The sequence below is a fragment of the Electrophorus electricus genome, unplaced genomic scaffold, assembly GCF_041902795.1.
Source record: "Electrophorus electricus isolate QZ-2024a unplaced genomic scaffold, ASM4190279v1 Scaffold165, whole genome shotgun sequence".
In the NCBI taxonomy this organism is placed as follows: Eukaryota; Metazoa; Chordata; class Actinopteri; order Gymnotiformes; family Gymnotidae; genus Electrophorus; species Electrophorus electricus.
Window position 1 is genome coordinate 22,501 of NW_027658446.1, and position 15,000 is coordinate 37,500.

The 15,000-nt window shown below is 51.9% G+C and overlaps 2 non-coding genes across 2 annotated transcripts; both read left to right on the top strand.

The window, feature by feature from the left end:
* The first annotated feature begins 11,853 nt into the window (after window positions 1-11,853).
* Window positions 11,854-13,692, top strand: LOC145655079 (18S ribosomal RNA). The gene has a single exon (XR_014121262.1). It is a non-coding gene; the product is annotated as an 18S ribosomal RNA (ribosomal RNA).
* An 882-nt stretch (window positions 13,693-14,574) lies between these two features.
* Window positions 14,575-14,728, top strand: LOC145655077 (5.8S ribosomal RNA). The gene has a single exon (XR_014121260.1). It is a non-coding gene; the product is annotated as a 5.8S ribosomal RNA (ribosomal RNA).
* Window positions 14,729-15,000: the final 272 nt, after the last annotated feature.

Sequence of the window (15,000 nt, forward strand, 5' to 3'; positions counted from 1 at the left end):
GCTGGGCATGACTGTGTTTGACCTCTTGGGCCTGGAAGTCTATTTCTAGGCTTATATAAAGGGTCAAACTTCTTGAAGTGTGCCCAGGCCCAGAGCTACTTTGCTGGGCATGACTGTGTTTGACCTCTTGGGTCTGGAAGTCTGGTGGTAGTAGTAGTAGTATGATTTAAAGGCACAAAGTGATTGAAGTGTGCCCAGGCCCAGAGCTACTTTGCTGGGCATGAATGTGTTTGAACTCTTGGGCCTGGAAGTCTGGTAGTAGTAGTATGATTTAAAGGCACAAAGTGATTGAAGTGTGCCCAGGCCCAGAGCTACTTTGCTGGGCATGACTGTGTTTGACCTCTTGGGTCTGGAAGTCTGGTGGTAGTAGTAGTAGTATGATTTAAAGGCACAAAGTGATTGAAGTGTGCCCAGGCCCAGAGCTACTTTGCTGGGCATGAATGTGTTTGAACTCTTGGGCCTGGAAGTCTGGTAGTAGTAGTATGATTTAAAGGCACAAAGTGATTGAAGTGTGCCCAGGCCCAGAGCTACTTTGCTGGGCATGACTGTGTTTGACCTCTTGGGCCTGGAAGTCTGGTGGTAGTAGTAGTATGATTTAAAGGCACAAAGTGATTGAAGTGTGCCCAGGCCCAGAGCTACTTTGCTGGGCATGAATGTGTTTGAACTCTTGGGCCTGGAAGTCTGGTAGTAGTAGTAGTAGTAGTAGTAGTAGTAGTAGTAGTAGTAGTATGATTTAAAGGTACAAAGTGAATGAAGTGTGCCCAGGCCCAGAGCTACTTTGCTGGGCATGACTGTGTTTGACGTCTTGGGCCTGGAAGTCTGGTAGTAGTAGTATGATTTAAAGGTACAAAGTGAATGAAGTGTGCCCAGGCCCAGAGCTACTTTGCTGGGCATGACTGTGTTTGACCTCTTGGCTCTGGAAGTCTATTTCTAGGCTTATATACAGGGTCAAACATCTTGAAGTGTGCCCAGGCCCAGAGCTACTTTGCTGGGCATGAATGTGTTTGAACTCTTGGGCCTGGAAGTCTGGTAGTAGTAGTATGATTTAAAGGCACAAAGTGATTGAAGTGTGCCCAGGCCCAGAGCTACTTTGCTGGGCATGACTGTGTTTGACCTCTTGGCTCTGGAAGTCTATTTCTAGGCTTATATAAAGGGTCAAACATCTTGAAGTGTGCCCAGGCCCAGAGCTACTTTGCTGGGCATGAATGTGTTTGAACTCTTGGGCCTGGAAGTCTGGTAGTAGTAGTAGTAGTAGTAGTAGTAGTAGTAGTAGTAGTAGTAGTATGATTTAAAGGTACAAAGTGAATGAAGTGTGCCCAGGCCCACAGCTACTTTGCTGGGCATGACTGTGTTTGACCTCTTGGGCCTGAAAGTCTATTTCTAGGCTTATATAAAGGGTCAAACTTCTTGAAGTGTGCCCAGGCCCAGATCTACTTTGCTGGGCATGACTGTGTTTGACCTCTTGGGCCTGGAAGTCTGGTAGTAGTAGTAGTAGTAGTAGTAGTAGTAGTAGTATGATTTAAAGGTACAAAGTGAATGAAGTGTGCCCAGGCCCAGAGCTACTTTGCTGGGCATGACTGTGTTTGACCTCTTGGGCCTGGAAGTCTATTTCTAGGCTTATATAAAGGGTCAAACTTCTTGAAGTGTGCCCAGGCCCAGAGCTACTTTGCTGTGTATGACTGTGTGACCTCTTGGCCCTGGAATTCTGGTGGTAGTAGTAGTATGATTTAAAGGCACAAAGTGAATGAAGTGTGCCCAGGCCCAGAGCTACTTTGCTGGGCATGACTGTGTTTGACCTCTTGGGCCTGGAAGTCTGGTAGTAGTAGTAGTAGTAGTAGTAGTAGTAGTAGTAGTAGTAGTAGTATGATTTAAAGGTACAAAGTGAATGAAGTGTGCCCAGGCCCAGAGCTACTTTGCTGGGCATGACTGTGTTTGACCTCTTGGGCCTGGAAGTCTATTTCTAGGCTTATATAAAGGGTCAAACATCTTGAAGTGTGCCCAGGCCCAGAGCTACTTTGCTGGGCATGAATGTGTTTGAACTCTTGGGCCTGGAAGTCTGGTAGTAGTAGTATGATTTAAAGGCACAAAGTGATTGAAGTGAGCCCAGGCCCAGAGCTACTTTGCTGGGCATGAATGTGTTTGAACTCTTGGGCCTGGAAGTCTGGTAGTAGTAGTAGTAGTAGTAGTAGTAGTAGTAGTAGTAGTAGTATGATTTAAAGGTACAAAGTGAATGAAGTGTGCCCAGGCCCAGAGCTACTTTGCTGGGCATGACTGTGTTTGACGTCTTGGGCCTGGAAGTCTGGTAGTAGTAGTATGATTTAAAGGTACAAAGTGAATGAAGTGTGCCCAGGCCCAGAGCTACTTTGCTGGGCATGACTGTGTTTGACCTCTTGGCTCTGGAAGTCTATTTCTAGGCTTATATAAAGGGTCAAACTTCTTGAAGTGTGCCCAGGCCCAGAGCTACTTTGCTGGGCATGACTGTGTTTGACCTCTGGGGCCTGGAAGTCTGGTAGTAGTAGTATGATTTAAAGGCACAAAGTGATTGAAGTGTGCCCAGGCCCAGAGCTACTTTGCTGGGCATGAATGTGTTTGAACTCTTGGGCCTGGAAGTCTGGTAGTAGTAGTATGATTTAAAGGCACAAAGTGAATGAAGTGTGCCCAGGCCCAGAGCTACTTTGCTGTGCATGACTGTGTTTGACCTCTTGGCTCTGGAAGTCTATTTCTAGGCTTATATACAGGGTCAAACATCTTGAAGTGTGCCCAGGCCCAGAGCTACTTTGCTGGGCATGAATGTGTTTGAACTCTTGGGCCTGGAAGTCTGGTAGTAGTAGTATGATTTAAAGGCACAAAGTGATTGAAGTGTGCCCAGGCCCAGAGCTACTTTGCTGGGCATGACTGTGTTTGACCTCTTGGGCCTGGAAGTCTGGTAGTAGTAGTATGATTTAAAGGCACAAAGTGATTGAAGTGTGCCCAGGCCCAGAGCTACTTTGCTGGGCATGAATGTGTTTGACCTCTTGGGCCTGGAAGTCTGGTGGTAGTAGTAGTATGATTTAAAGGCACAAAGTGAATGAAGTGTGCCCAGGCCCAGAGCTACTTTGCTGTGCATGACTGTGTTTGACCTCTTGGCTCTGGAAGTCTATTTCTAGGCTTATATAAAGGGTCAAACTTCTTGAAGTGTGCCCAGGCCCAGAGCTACTTTGCTGGGCATGACTGTGTTTGACCTCTGGGGCCTGGAAGTCTGGTAGTAGTAGTATGATTTAAAGGCACAAAGTGATTGAAGTGTGCCCAGGCCCAGAGCTACTTTGCTGGGCATGAATGTGTTTGAACTCTTGGGCCTGGAAGTCTGGTAGTAGTAGTATGATTTAAAGGCACAAAGTGAATGAAGTGTGCCCAGGCCCAGAGCTACTTTGCTGGGCATGACTGTGTTTGACCTCTTGGCTCTGGAAGTCTATTTCTAGGCTTATATACAGGGTCAAACATCTTGAAGTGTGCCCAGGCCCAGAGCTACTTTGCTGGGCATGAATGTGTTTGAACTCTTGGGCCTGGAAGTCTGGTAGTAGTAGTATGATTTAAAGGCACAAAGTGATTGAAGTGTGCCCAGGCCCAGAGCTACTTTGCTGGGCATGACTGTGTTTGACCTCTTGGCTCTGGAAGTCTATTTCTAGGCTTATATAAAGGGTCAAACATCTTGAAGTGTGCCCAGGCCCAGAGCTACTTTGCTGGGCATGAATGTGTTTGAACTCTTGGGCCTGGAAGTCTGGTAGTAGTAGTATGATTTAAAGGCACAAAGTGAATGAAGTGTGCCCAGGCCCAGAGCTACTTTGCTGGGCATGACTGTGTTTGACCTCTTGGCTCTGGAAGTCTATTTCTAGGCTTATATACAGGGTCAAACATCTTGAAGTGTGCCCAGGCCCAGAGCTACTTTGCTGGGCATGAATGTGTTTGAACTCTTGGGCCTGGAAGTCTGGTAGTAGTAGTATGATTTAAAGGCACAAAGTGATTGAAGTGTGCCCAGGCCCAGAGCTACTTTGCTGGGCATGACTGTGTTTGACCTCTTGGGCCTGGAAGTCTGGTAGTAGTAGTATGATTTAAAGGCACAAAGTGATTGAAGTGTGCCCAGGCCCAGAGCTACTTTGCTGGGCATGAATGTGTTTGACCTCTTGGGCCTGGAAGTCTGGTGGTAGTAGTAGTATGATTTAAAGGCACAAAGTGAATGAAGTGTGCCCAGGCCCAGAGCTACTTTGCTGTGCATGACTGTGTTTGACCTCTTGGCTCTGGAAGTCTATTTCTAGGCTTATATAAAGGGTCAAACTTCTTGAAGTGTGCCCAGGCCCAGAGCTACTTTGCTGGGCATGACTGTGTTTGACCTCTGGGGCCTGGAAGTCTGGTAGTAGTAGTATGATTTAAAGGCACAAAGTGATTGAAGTGTGCCCAGGCCCAGAGCTACTTTGCTGGGCATGAATGTGTTTGAACTCTTGGGCCTGGAAGTCTGGTAGTAGTAGTATGATTTAAAGGCACAAAGTGAATGAAGTGTGCCCAGGCCCAGAGCTACTTTGCTGGGCATGACTGTGTTTGACCTCTTGGCTCTGGAAGTCTATTTCTAGGCTTATATACAGGGTCAAACATCTTGAAGTGTGCCCAGGCCCAGAGCTACTTTGCTGGGCATGAATGTGTTTGAACTCTTGGGCCTGGAAGTCTGGTAGTAGTAGTATGATTTAAAGGCACAAAGTGATTGAAGTGTGCCCAGGCCCAGAGCTACTTTGCTGGGCATGACTGTGTTTGACCTCTTGGGCCTGGAAGTCTGGTGGTAGTAGTAGTATGATTTAAAGGCACAAAGTGATTGAAGTGTGCCCAGGCCCAGAGCTACTTTGCTGGGCATGAATGTGTTTGAACTCTTGGGCCTGGAAGTCTATTTCTAGGCTTATATAAAGGGTCAAACATCTTGAAGTGTGCCCAGGCCCAGAGCTACTTTGCTGTGCATGACTGTGGTTGACCTCTTGGCCCTGGAAGTCTGGTGGTAGTAGTAGTATGATTTAAAGGCACAAAGTGAATGAAGTGTGCCCAGGCCCAGAGCTACTTTGCTGGGCATGAATGTGTTTGAACTCTTGGGCCTGGAAGTCTGGTAGTAGTAGTATGATTTAAAGGCACAAAGTGATTGAAGTGTGCCCAGGCCCAGAGCTACTTTGCTGGGCATGACTGTGTTTGACCTCTTGGGCCTGGAAGTCTGGTGGTAGTAGTAGTATGATTTAAAGGCACAAAGTGATTGAAGTGTGCCCAGGCCCAGAGCTACTTTGCTGGGCATGAATGTGTTTGAACTCTTGGGCCTGGAAGTCTATTTCTAGGCTTATATAAAGGGTCAAACTTCTTGAAGTGTGCCCAGGCCCAGAGCTACTTTGCTGGGCATGACTGTGTTTGACCTCTTGGGCCTGGAAGTCTGGTAGTAGTAGTAGTAGTAGTAGTAGTAGTAGTAGTAGTAGTAGTAGTAGTAGTAGTATGATTTAAAGGTACAAAGTGAATGAAGTGTGCCCAGGCCCACAGCTACTTTGCTGGGCATGACTGTGTTTGACCTCTTGGGCCTGAAAGTCTATTTCTAGGCTTATATAAAGGGTCAAACTTCTTGAAGTGTGCCCAGGCCCAGATCTACTTTGCTGGGCATGACTGTGTTTGACCTCTTGGGCCTGGAAGTCTGGTAGTAGTAGTAGTAGTAGTAGTAGTAGTATGATTTAAAGGTACAAAGTGAATGAAGTGTGCCCAGGCCCAGAGCTACTTTGCTGGGCATGACTGTGTTTGACCTCTTGGGCCTGGAAGTCTATTTCTAGGCTTATATAAAGGGTCAAACTTCTTGAAGTGTGCCCAGGCCCAGAGCTACTTTGCTGTGTATGACTGTGTGACCTCTTGGCCCTGGAATTCTGGTGGTAGTAGTAGTATGATTTAAAGGCACAAAGTGAATGAAGTGTGCCCAGGCCCAGAGCTACTTTGCTGGGCATGACTGTGTTTGACCTCTTGGGCCTGGAAGTCTGGTAGTAGTAGTAGTAGTAGTAGTAGTAGTAGTAGTAGTAGTATGATTTAAAGGTACAAAGTGAATGAAGTGTGCCCAGGCCCAGAGCTACTTTGCTGGGCATGACTGTGTTTGACCTCTTGGGCCTGGAAGTCTATTTCTAGGCTTATATAAAGGGTCAAACTTCTTGAAGTGTGCCCAGGCCCAGAGCTACTTTGCTGGGCATGACTGTGTTTGACCTCTTGGGTCTGGAAGTCTGGTGGTAGTAGTAGTAGTATGATTTAAAGGCACAAAGTGATTGAAGTGTGCCCAGGCCCAGAGCTACTTTGCTGGGCATGACTGTGTTTGACCTCTTGGGCCTGGAAGTCTGGTGGTAGTAGTAGTATGATTTAAAGGCACAAAGTGATTGAAGTGAGCCCAGGCCCAGAGCTACTTTGCTGGGCATGAATGTGTTTGAACTCTTGGGCCTGGAAGTCTGGTAGTAGTAGTAGTAGTAGTAGTAGTAGTAGTAGTAGTAGTAGTATGATTTAAAGGTACAAAGTGAATGAAGTGTGCCCAGGCCCAGAGCTACTTTGCTGGGCATGACTGTGTTTGACGTCTTGGGCCTGGAAGTCTGGTAGTAGTAGTATGATTTAAAGGTACAAAGTGAATGAAGTGTGCCCAGGCCCAGAGCTACTTTGCTGGGCATGACTGTGTTTGACCTCTTGGCTCTGGAAGTCTATTTCTAGGCTTATATAAAGGGTCAAACTTCTTGAAGTGTGCCCAGGCCCAGAGCTACTTTGCTGGGCATGACTGTGTTTGACCTCTGGGGCCTGGAAGTCTGGTAGTAGTAGTATGATTTAAAGGCACAAAGTGATTGAAGTGTGCCCAGGCCCAGAGCTACTTTGCTGGGCATGAATGTGTTTGAACTCTTGGGCCTGGAAGTCTGGTAGTAGTAGTATGATTTAAAGGCACAAAGTGAATGAAGTGTGCCCAGGCCCAGAGCTACTTTGCTGGGCATGACTGTGTTTGACCTCTTGGCTCTGGAAGTCTATTTCTAGGCTTATATACAGGGTCAAACATCTTGAAGTGTGCCCAGGCCCAGAGCTACTTTGCTGGGCATGAATGTGTTTGAACTCTTGGGCCTGGAAGTCTGGTAGTAGTAGTATGATTTAAAGGCACAAAGTGATTGAAGTGTGCCCAGGCCCAGAGCTACTTTGCTGGGCATGACTGTGTTTGACCTCTTGGGCCTGGAAGTCTGGTAGTAGTAGTATGATTTAAAGGCACAAAGTGATTGAAGTGTGCCCAGGCCCAGAGCTACTTTGCTGGGCATGAATGTGTTTGACCTCTTGGGCCTGGAAGTCTGGTGGTAGTAGTAGTATGATTTAAAGGCACAAAGTGAATGAAGTGTGCCCAGGCCCAGAGCTACTTTGCTGTGCATGACTGTGTTTGACCTCTTGGCTCTGGAAGTCTATTTCTAGGCTTATATAAAGGGTCAAACTTCTTGAAGTGTGCCCAGGCCCAGAGCTACTTTGCTGGGCATGACTGTGTTTGACCTCTGGGGCCTGGAAGTCTGGTAGTAGTAGTATGATTTAAAGGCACAAAGTGATTGAAGTGTGCCCAGGCCCAGAGCTACTTTGCTGGGCATGAATGTGTTTGAACTCTTGGGCCTGGAAGTCTGGTAGTAGTAGTATGATTTAAAGGCACAAAGTGAATGAAGTGTGCCCAGGCCCAGAGCTACTTTGCTGGGCATGACTGTGTTTGACCTCTTGGCTCTGGAAGTCTATTTCTAGGCTTATATACAGGGTCAAACATCTTGAAGTGTGCCCAGGCCCAGAGCTACTTTGCTGGGCATGAATGTGTTTGAACTCTTGGGCCTGGAAGTCTGGTAGTAGTAGTATGATTTAAAGGCACAAAGTGATTGAAGTGTGCCCAGGCCCAGAGCTACTTTGCTGGGCATGACTGTGTTTGACCTCTTGGCTCTGGAAGTCTATTTCTAGGCTTATATAAAGGGTCAAACATCTTGAAGTGTGCCCAGGCCCAGAGCTACTTTGCTGGGCATGAATGTGTTTGAACTCTTGGGCCTGGAAGTCTGGTAGTAGTAGTATGATTTAAAGGCACAAAGTGATTGAAGTGTGCCCAGGCCCAGAGCTACTTTGCTGGGCATGACTGTGTTTGACCTCTTGGGCCTGGAAGTCTGGTGGTAGTAGTAGTATGATTTAAAGGCACAAAGTGATTGAAGTGTGCCCAGGCCCAGAGCTACTTTGCTGGGCATGAATGTGTTTGAACTCTTGGGCCTGGAAGTCTATTTCTAGGCTTATATAAAGGGTCAAACATCTTGAAGTGTGCCCAGGCCCAGAGCTACTTTGCTGTGCATGACTGTGGTTGACCTCTTGGCCCTGGAAGTCTGGTGGTAGTAGTAGTATGATTTAAAGGCACAAAGTGAATGAAGTGTGCCCAGGCCCAGAGCTACTTTGCTGGGCATGAATGTGTTTGAACTCTTGGGCCTGGAAGTCTGGTAGTAGTAGTAGTAGTAGTAGTAGTAGTAGTAGTAGTAGTATGATTTAAAGGCACAAAGTGCTTGAAGTGTGCCCAGGCCCAGAGCTACTTTGCTGTGCATGACTGTGTTTGACCTCTTGGCTCTGGAAGTCTATTTCTAGGCTTATATAAAGGGTCAAACTTCTTGAAGTGTGCCCAGGCCCAGAGCTACTTTGCTGTGTATGACTGTGTGACCTCTTGGCCCTGGAATTCTGGTGGTAGTAGTAGTATGATTTAAAGGCACAAAGTGAATGAAGTGTGCCCAGGCCCAGAGCTACTTTGCTGGGCATGACTGTGTTTGACCTCTTGGGCCTGGAAGTCTGGTAGTAGTAGTATGATTTAAAGGCACAAAGTGATTGAAGTGTGCCCAGGCCCAGAGCTACTTTGCTGGGCATGAATGTGTTTGAACTCTTGGGCCTGGAAGTCTATTTCTAGGCTTATATAAAGGGACAAACTTCTTGAAGTGTGCCCAGGCCCAGAGCTACTTTGCTGTGTATGACTGTGTGACCTCTTGGCCCTGGAATTCTGGTGGTAGTAGTAGTAGTAGTAGTATGATTTAAAGGTACAAAGTGAATGAAGTGTGCCCAGGCCCAGAGCCAGGCCTGGGCAGCAGGGGGCGCTCCTGGCCATGCCCAGCGAGTTTCGTGCGAATCGGACCTGGTCCGGAAGAGATACGAAGGGAAAACTCATTACTCGTCGGGGTGGCACATCCAGGCTCTCGACCCTCCCAAAGCGTCCGACCAGGGTGCACCCTGCCGGGCATGGTTAGCCGCCAGCCCCCTTCCTGGAGGTCTGGTTGGCACGGGGTTTTGATTTATCGGTTTCATATCTCTGGGCTCCTTGGGAGCAGAAAGTCGGTTGAGGGCCCTTTGGAAAGAGCCGGGGCTGCCGTTTAACGCTGTCCAAGCGGCAGGCGAAGCGCACCCACCGTTTTTACGCTATGATTTTTTAAAACCGCCGGGGCGGCAAACACAGGGCCGGTCGGGTTTGAAGACGAATATCTCTTCGGCCCTTGGGAGGAGAGAAGCAGCGCGGGTCACCTTTGAACGCGCTCGCTGCCAGGAACGTCTGGCGTAAAAGTTTCGTGGGAATCGGACGTTCCTAGGCTGAGAAGCGAGCGCCCGCCCTCGGGCGGTCGGGGGCCCCTTTCTCATTCCCCGTCTGGGCTAAAAATACGAGGTCGGACCCGATGGACTCGGGAGACTGGAGAGTACCAGGGAGACCCTGGAAGCAGGCGACCCGACCCACGCTTCGCTGTCTCCTCGGCCCTCGGGAGTAGAAGCGCGGGGACGGTGGCGTGGGCAGCAGGGGGCGCTCCTGGCCATGCCCAGCGAGTTTCGTGCGAATCGGACCTGGTCCGGAAGAGATACGAAGGGAAAACTCATTACTCGTCGGGGTGGCACATCCAGGCTCTCGACCCTCCCAAAGTGTCCGACCAGGGTGCACCCTGCCGGGCTAAGAGAACAGCCAGGTGAACCCTGGAGGTTCCGAACTCCAGACCCCTGGACCCGACGGCTCAGTCCGCCTCAGGTGCACTACAGAGGTCCTCGGGCTGTCCCTGAGTGCATTAAAACGGAAATCAGAATTACTCCCCCGGGTGGCACTTCCAGGCTCTCGACCCTCCCAAAGTGTCCGACCAGGGTGCACCCTGCTGGGCATGGTTAGCCGCCAGCCCCCTTCCTGGGGGTCTGGTTGGCACGGGGTTTTGCAAATAGGTCCCGTCGGGTATATGGGAGAGCAAAGAGAATCAATGGGGTCCAAGCACTAAATTCATCCAGTGGCGTTCTCTGGAAGCCCAAGGGGAGTCCGAGGGGTGTTCGGCCGGCAAGGGGAGCTCTCCCTCGGACACATGATCAAACGCCTGTCCCCTACCGGAAAGTGGTGTGCTCTGGATGCCCCCCCCCCCCCCATCCCCCGAGGGGGGTGCTTATCCCGCGAGGGGAGCCCTCCTCGGGTTAAGTGAACCATCATGCCGATTCCCCTATGGAAGTGGGCACATCCAGGCACACAGTCTGCTTTGCTCTCCCCGACCCGAGTGCGTCTGTTGGGCTGAGTGTACGCCCAGGCAACTGGATCCAATGGCTCAGTCCGCCGCAGCGTGCTTCGACGATGGGTCGTACAGCCATGCCACCAGGGTGGGCGTGTTTGTAAATGTACCAGTGGATTCTCGTCGGCCTGCCACATCCATGGTATCGACCCACCAGGCCTGTCCGACCAGGGGTTGACCCTGGACGGGCACGGTCTGTGGTTTGGCCCTTGTCCTAGATGAAATCGGGCACGGGGTTTTCTGGCCAGGTACCATCGGGTTACTGGGAGAGCGGCTTCGGTCTCCAGGTGAGACCAATGGTGAAGCAGCACGAGGCAATGGAGAGCATGCAAAGCGATGGGGAAGCCATGCACGGCAATGGCCACGAAAAAAAAAAAAAAATCACCACGGAAGGAACGTGAAGAACAAGGAGGAGTGTAGTGACACTGCCCAAAGCTGCCCGGTGTTGCAGGGGTCTATTGGTGTGTTGCTTCCTTGTTTGGTAGAGTGGAGTACCAGACCCGCCAGGGGTAGGCAAACCATTCCCCCTACGGTAAGTGAGGAGCCAGCCATTTGACGAGCGGGTGTCCACGTGTACGGGTGCGAGCGCTATCCCCCCACACGGGGTTAGGCCACGGCCTTAGGTGGACGTCTGCCGACCAGCCCCGGCTGATCCAGAACTTCTGATGTGGAGAGCGGTTTTGACAGATCCTCCCTGGTTCTAGCGGGTCAAGCCTCTGATGGGGGGTGGGGGTTATTTGTAACCCATCCCAGAACTCTCTGGGGGAGACTCAGACGGCCAGTCTGTCTACTCAGTTGTCCTATACTGGTGTCTGTGGTTTGGGAGGAAGGGAGTGCCCTGCTTTGTTGGCCTCCTCTTCAAACCTACCTGGGCCCACGAATCACTCTTCTTGGTTACATCACGAAACGTAGGTTGAGCGAGGCTAGGGGGGAGGGAATTCGACGAGGTCTTTCCCTTGTCCCCCCACCAGCGGCCCACGAAAATCAAAACGGCGTGAAGAGAGGGAACGCCGAAAGCACCTGGAGTCGGCCGTCCGCACCTCCGGAGGAGGTGGACGGGGTACGGTGCGGGCATGACCGGATGGGACAGCTTTGCATCAAGGTGAGAGGTCGGCGTCCGAAGGCCAGAGGGCGGTGCGCGAGCACGTTTACACTGGCCGCGGAAGCTGTCCTGGGTAGCCCTGTATGGCGTCTGGACCTGACGGCGCACGCACTTACAACCCGCTGCTTCCTAGCCCCCGGAAGGGGAGGCGGATGTCACTCGTGGTTCATCCCAGACCACGGTGCAAACTACCTGGTTGATCCTGCCAGTAACATATGCTTGTCTCAAAGATTAAGCCATGCAGGTCTAAGTGCACACGGCCGGTACAGTGAAACTGCGAATGGCTCATTAAATCAGTTATGGTTCCTTTGATCGCTCCACACGTTACTCGGATAACTGTGGTAATTCTAGAGCTAATACATGCAAACGAGCGCTGACCCTTCGGGGGATGCGTGCATTTATCAGACCCAAAACCCATCCGGGGGGCTCGGGCCCCCCGGCCGCTTTGGTGACTCTAGATAACCTCGGGCCGATCGCGCGCCCTCCGCGGCGGCGACGTCTCATTCGAATGTCTGCCCTATCAACTTTCGATGGTACCATAGTCGGCTACCATGGTGACCACGGGTAACGGGGAATCAGGGTTCGATTCCGGAGAGGGAGCCTGAGAAACGGCTACCACATCCAAGGAAGGCAGCAGGCGCGCAAATTACCCATTCCCGACACGGGGAGGTAGTGACGAAAAATAACGATACAGGTCTCTTTCGAGGCCCTGTAATCGGAATGAGCGTATCCTAAACCCATGGGTGAGGACCCATTGGAGGGCAAGTCTGGTGCCAGCAGCCGCGGTAATTCCAGCTCCAATAGCGTATATTAAAGTTGCTGCAGTTAAAAAGCTCGTAGTTGGATGTCGGGAGTGGGCTGGCGGTCCGCCGCGAGGCGTGCCACCGCCTGTCTCAGACCCTGTCTCCCGGTGCCCCCCGGATGCCCTTGGCTGGGTGTCCGGACGGGGCTCGGAGCGTTTACTTTGAAAAAATTAGAGTGTTCAAAGCGGGCCCGCTTCTCGCCTGAATACCTGAGCTAGGAATAATGGAATAGGACTCCGGTTCTATTTTGTGGGTTTCCTGAACCAGGGCCATGATTAAGAGGGACGGCCGGGGGCATTCGTATTGCGCCGCTAGAGGTGAAATTCTTGGACCGGCGCAAGACGGACGAAAGCGAAAGCATTTGCCAAGAATGTTTTCATTAATCAAGAACGAAAGTCGGAGGTTCGAAGACGATCAGATACCGTCGTAGTTCCGACCGTAAACTATGCCGACCCGCGATCCGGCGGCGTTATTCCCATGACCCGCCGGGCAGCGTGAGGGAAACCACGAGTCTGTGGGTTCCGGGGGGAGTATGGTTGCAAAGCTGAAACTTAAAGGAATTGACGGAAGGGCACCACCAGGAGTGGAGCCTGCGGCTTAATTTGACTCAACACGGGAAACCTCACCCGGCCCGGACACGGAAAGGATTGACAGATTGATAGCTCTTTCTCGATTCTGTGGGTGGTGGTGCATGGCCGTTCTTAGTTGGTGGAGCGATTTGTCTGGTTAATTCCGATAACGAACGAGACTCCGGCATGCTAAATAGTTACGCGGCCCTCCGCGGTCGGCGTCAAACTTCTTAGAGGGACAAGTGGCGTTCAGCCACGCGAGATGGAGCAATAACAGGTCTGTGATGCCCTTAGATGTCCGGGGCTGCACGCGCGCCACAATGGTTGGATCAGCGTGTGCCTACCCTACACCGAGAGGTGCGGGTAATCCGCTGAACCCCATTCGTGATGGGGACTGGGGATTGCAATTATTCCCCATGAACGAGGAATTCCCAGTAAGCGCGGGTCATAAGCTCGCGTTGATTAAGTCCCTGCCCTTTGTACACACCGCCCGTCGCTACTACCGATCGGATGGTTTAGTGAGGTCCTCGGATCGGCCCCGCCGGGGCTCCTCGCGGGCCTTGGCGGAGCGCCGAGAAGTCGATCAAACTTGACTATCTAGAGGAAGTAAAAGTCGTAACAAGGTTTTCGTAGGTGAACCTGCGAAAGGATCATTAACGGGTAACGCTGTCCGGCGTGCCTCCTCTCCCGACCCCCTCGACTTCGCCGTCCCCCCGCGTCGGGGCCCAGGGTCGAAAGGGTCTTCGGGGTTGCTGTTACACGTGGTCGCTTGCAGGTCAGGCTGGACAGAAGGCATAAAGGAGGAGCCTAGTCCCTCCCACCCCTTCCTCGTCCTCCGCCTCTTCCTCCGCGTCGTCCTTCAGCACCCCCCCCCCGCAGGCCCCGGTATTCTCTGGGTTCCAGCGCGAGAGACGCGTCGTTCAAAAAACTCGGCGTCCCCGCTCGTCGGGCGAAGGCCGGTTTCCCCTCACCTTGCCGGCAGGAGAAGCGCCTGCGAGTCGAGCGGGTCGTACGGGTCCGTCCCGCGCCCTCCCTCTCGCTCGCACGGCCGCTGCCTCCGTCCACCGCGAGGGGTTTTCCTATTTTGTTGTCCTTGTCATTCATCCCCGTCCCCTTGCTCGCTGACGAGCGGACTTTCCGGGGGGGGTTGCGAGCGCTGCTCCTCGTGGGGCAGGCCATGGCCCTTCCTGTGTTCGTCCGCCCACCGGCGTCCTGGGGCGTGGTGGTGGTGGGTGGCGCAGCCGGTTCCCCTGCTTCTCTCTCTCAGAAAGGAGTCTCAGGGGGACCCCCGGCAGGTACCTAGGGCTTGGCCCACGCTACGTGAGTTCCACCCCTTTCGAGGGGTCGGACGGGGCGGGCGCGGAGGGCCGCGGTTCAAAGACTGACTCGTCTGCCACGTGGGGCGTGTGGGCAAAGCGCAACCCCGCGCCCGTTTCAACACTCGCAGACGGGGGCGCCTGACCGGTTGGTGAAACCTTTTAAACCTGTCTTTGTAGTCGTGGTGAAAGACCTAAACTGAGCCTGAAATAAAAGAGTACAACTCTTAGCGGTGGATCACTTGGCTCGTGCGTCGATGAAGAACGCAGCCAGCTGCGAGAACTAATGTGAATTGCAGGACACATTGATCATCGACATTTCGAACGCACATTGCGGCCCCGGGTCCATCCCGGGGCTACGCCTGTCTGAGGGTCGCTATTCCTATCTGTCGGACCTGCCTTCTCAGGCGGGACCGCGGTTGGAGGTTCGTAGGTGGGGGGGTGCCCCCTGGCCTCCGTCTTCCTAAAAGCAGACGGTTCCCGGTCGCTGTCTCGGTGAGATCCGGTCGGTGGGTTCGCTGCGGTTGAGTGCCCGTTCTCCGTGCACAAGCTTCTCCTCCCCCGCTTCGGTTCGTTTCGGTTCGTTTCGGCTCCGCTCCTGGCCTGGCCAGGAACGTGGTCCCCTGCGCCCGAGAAAGAAGCGAGCGT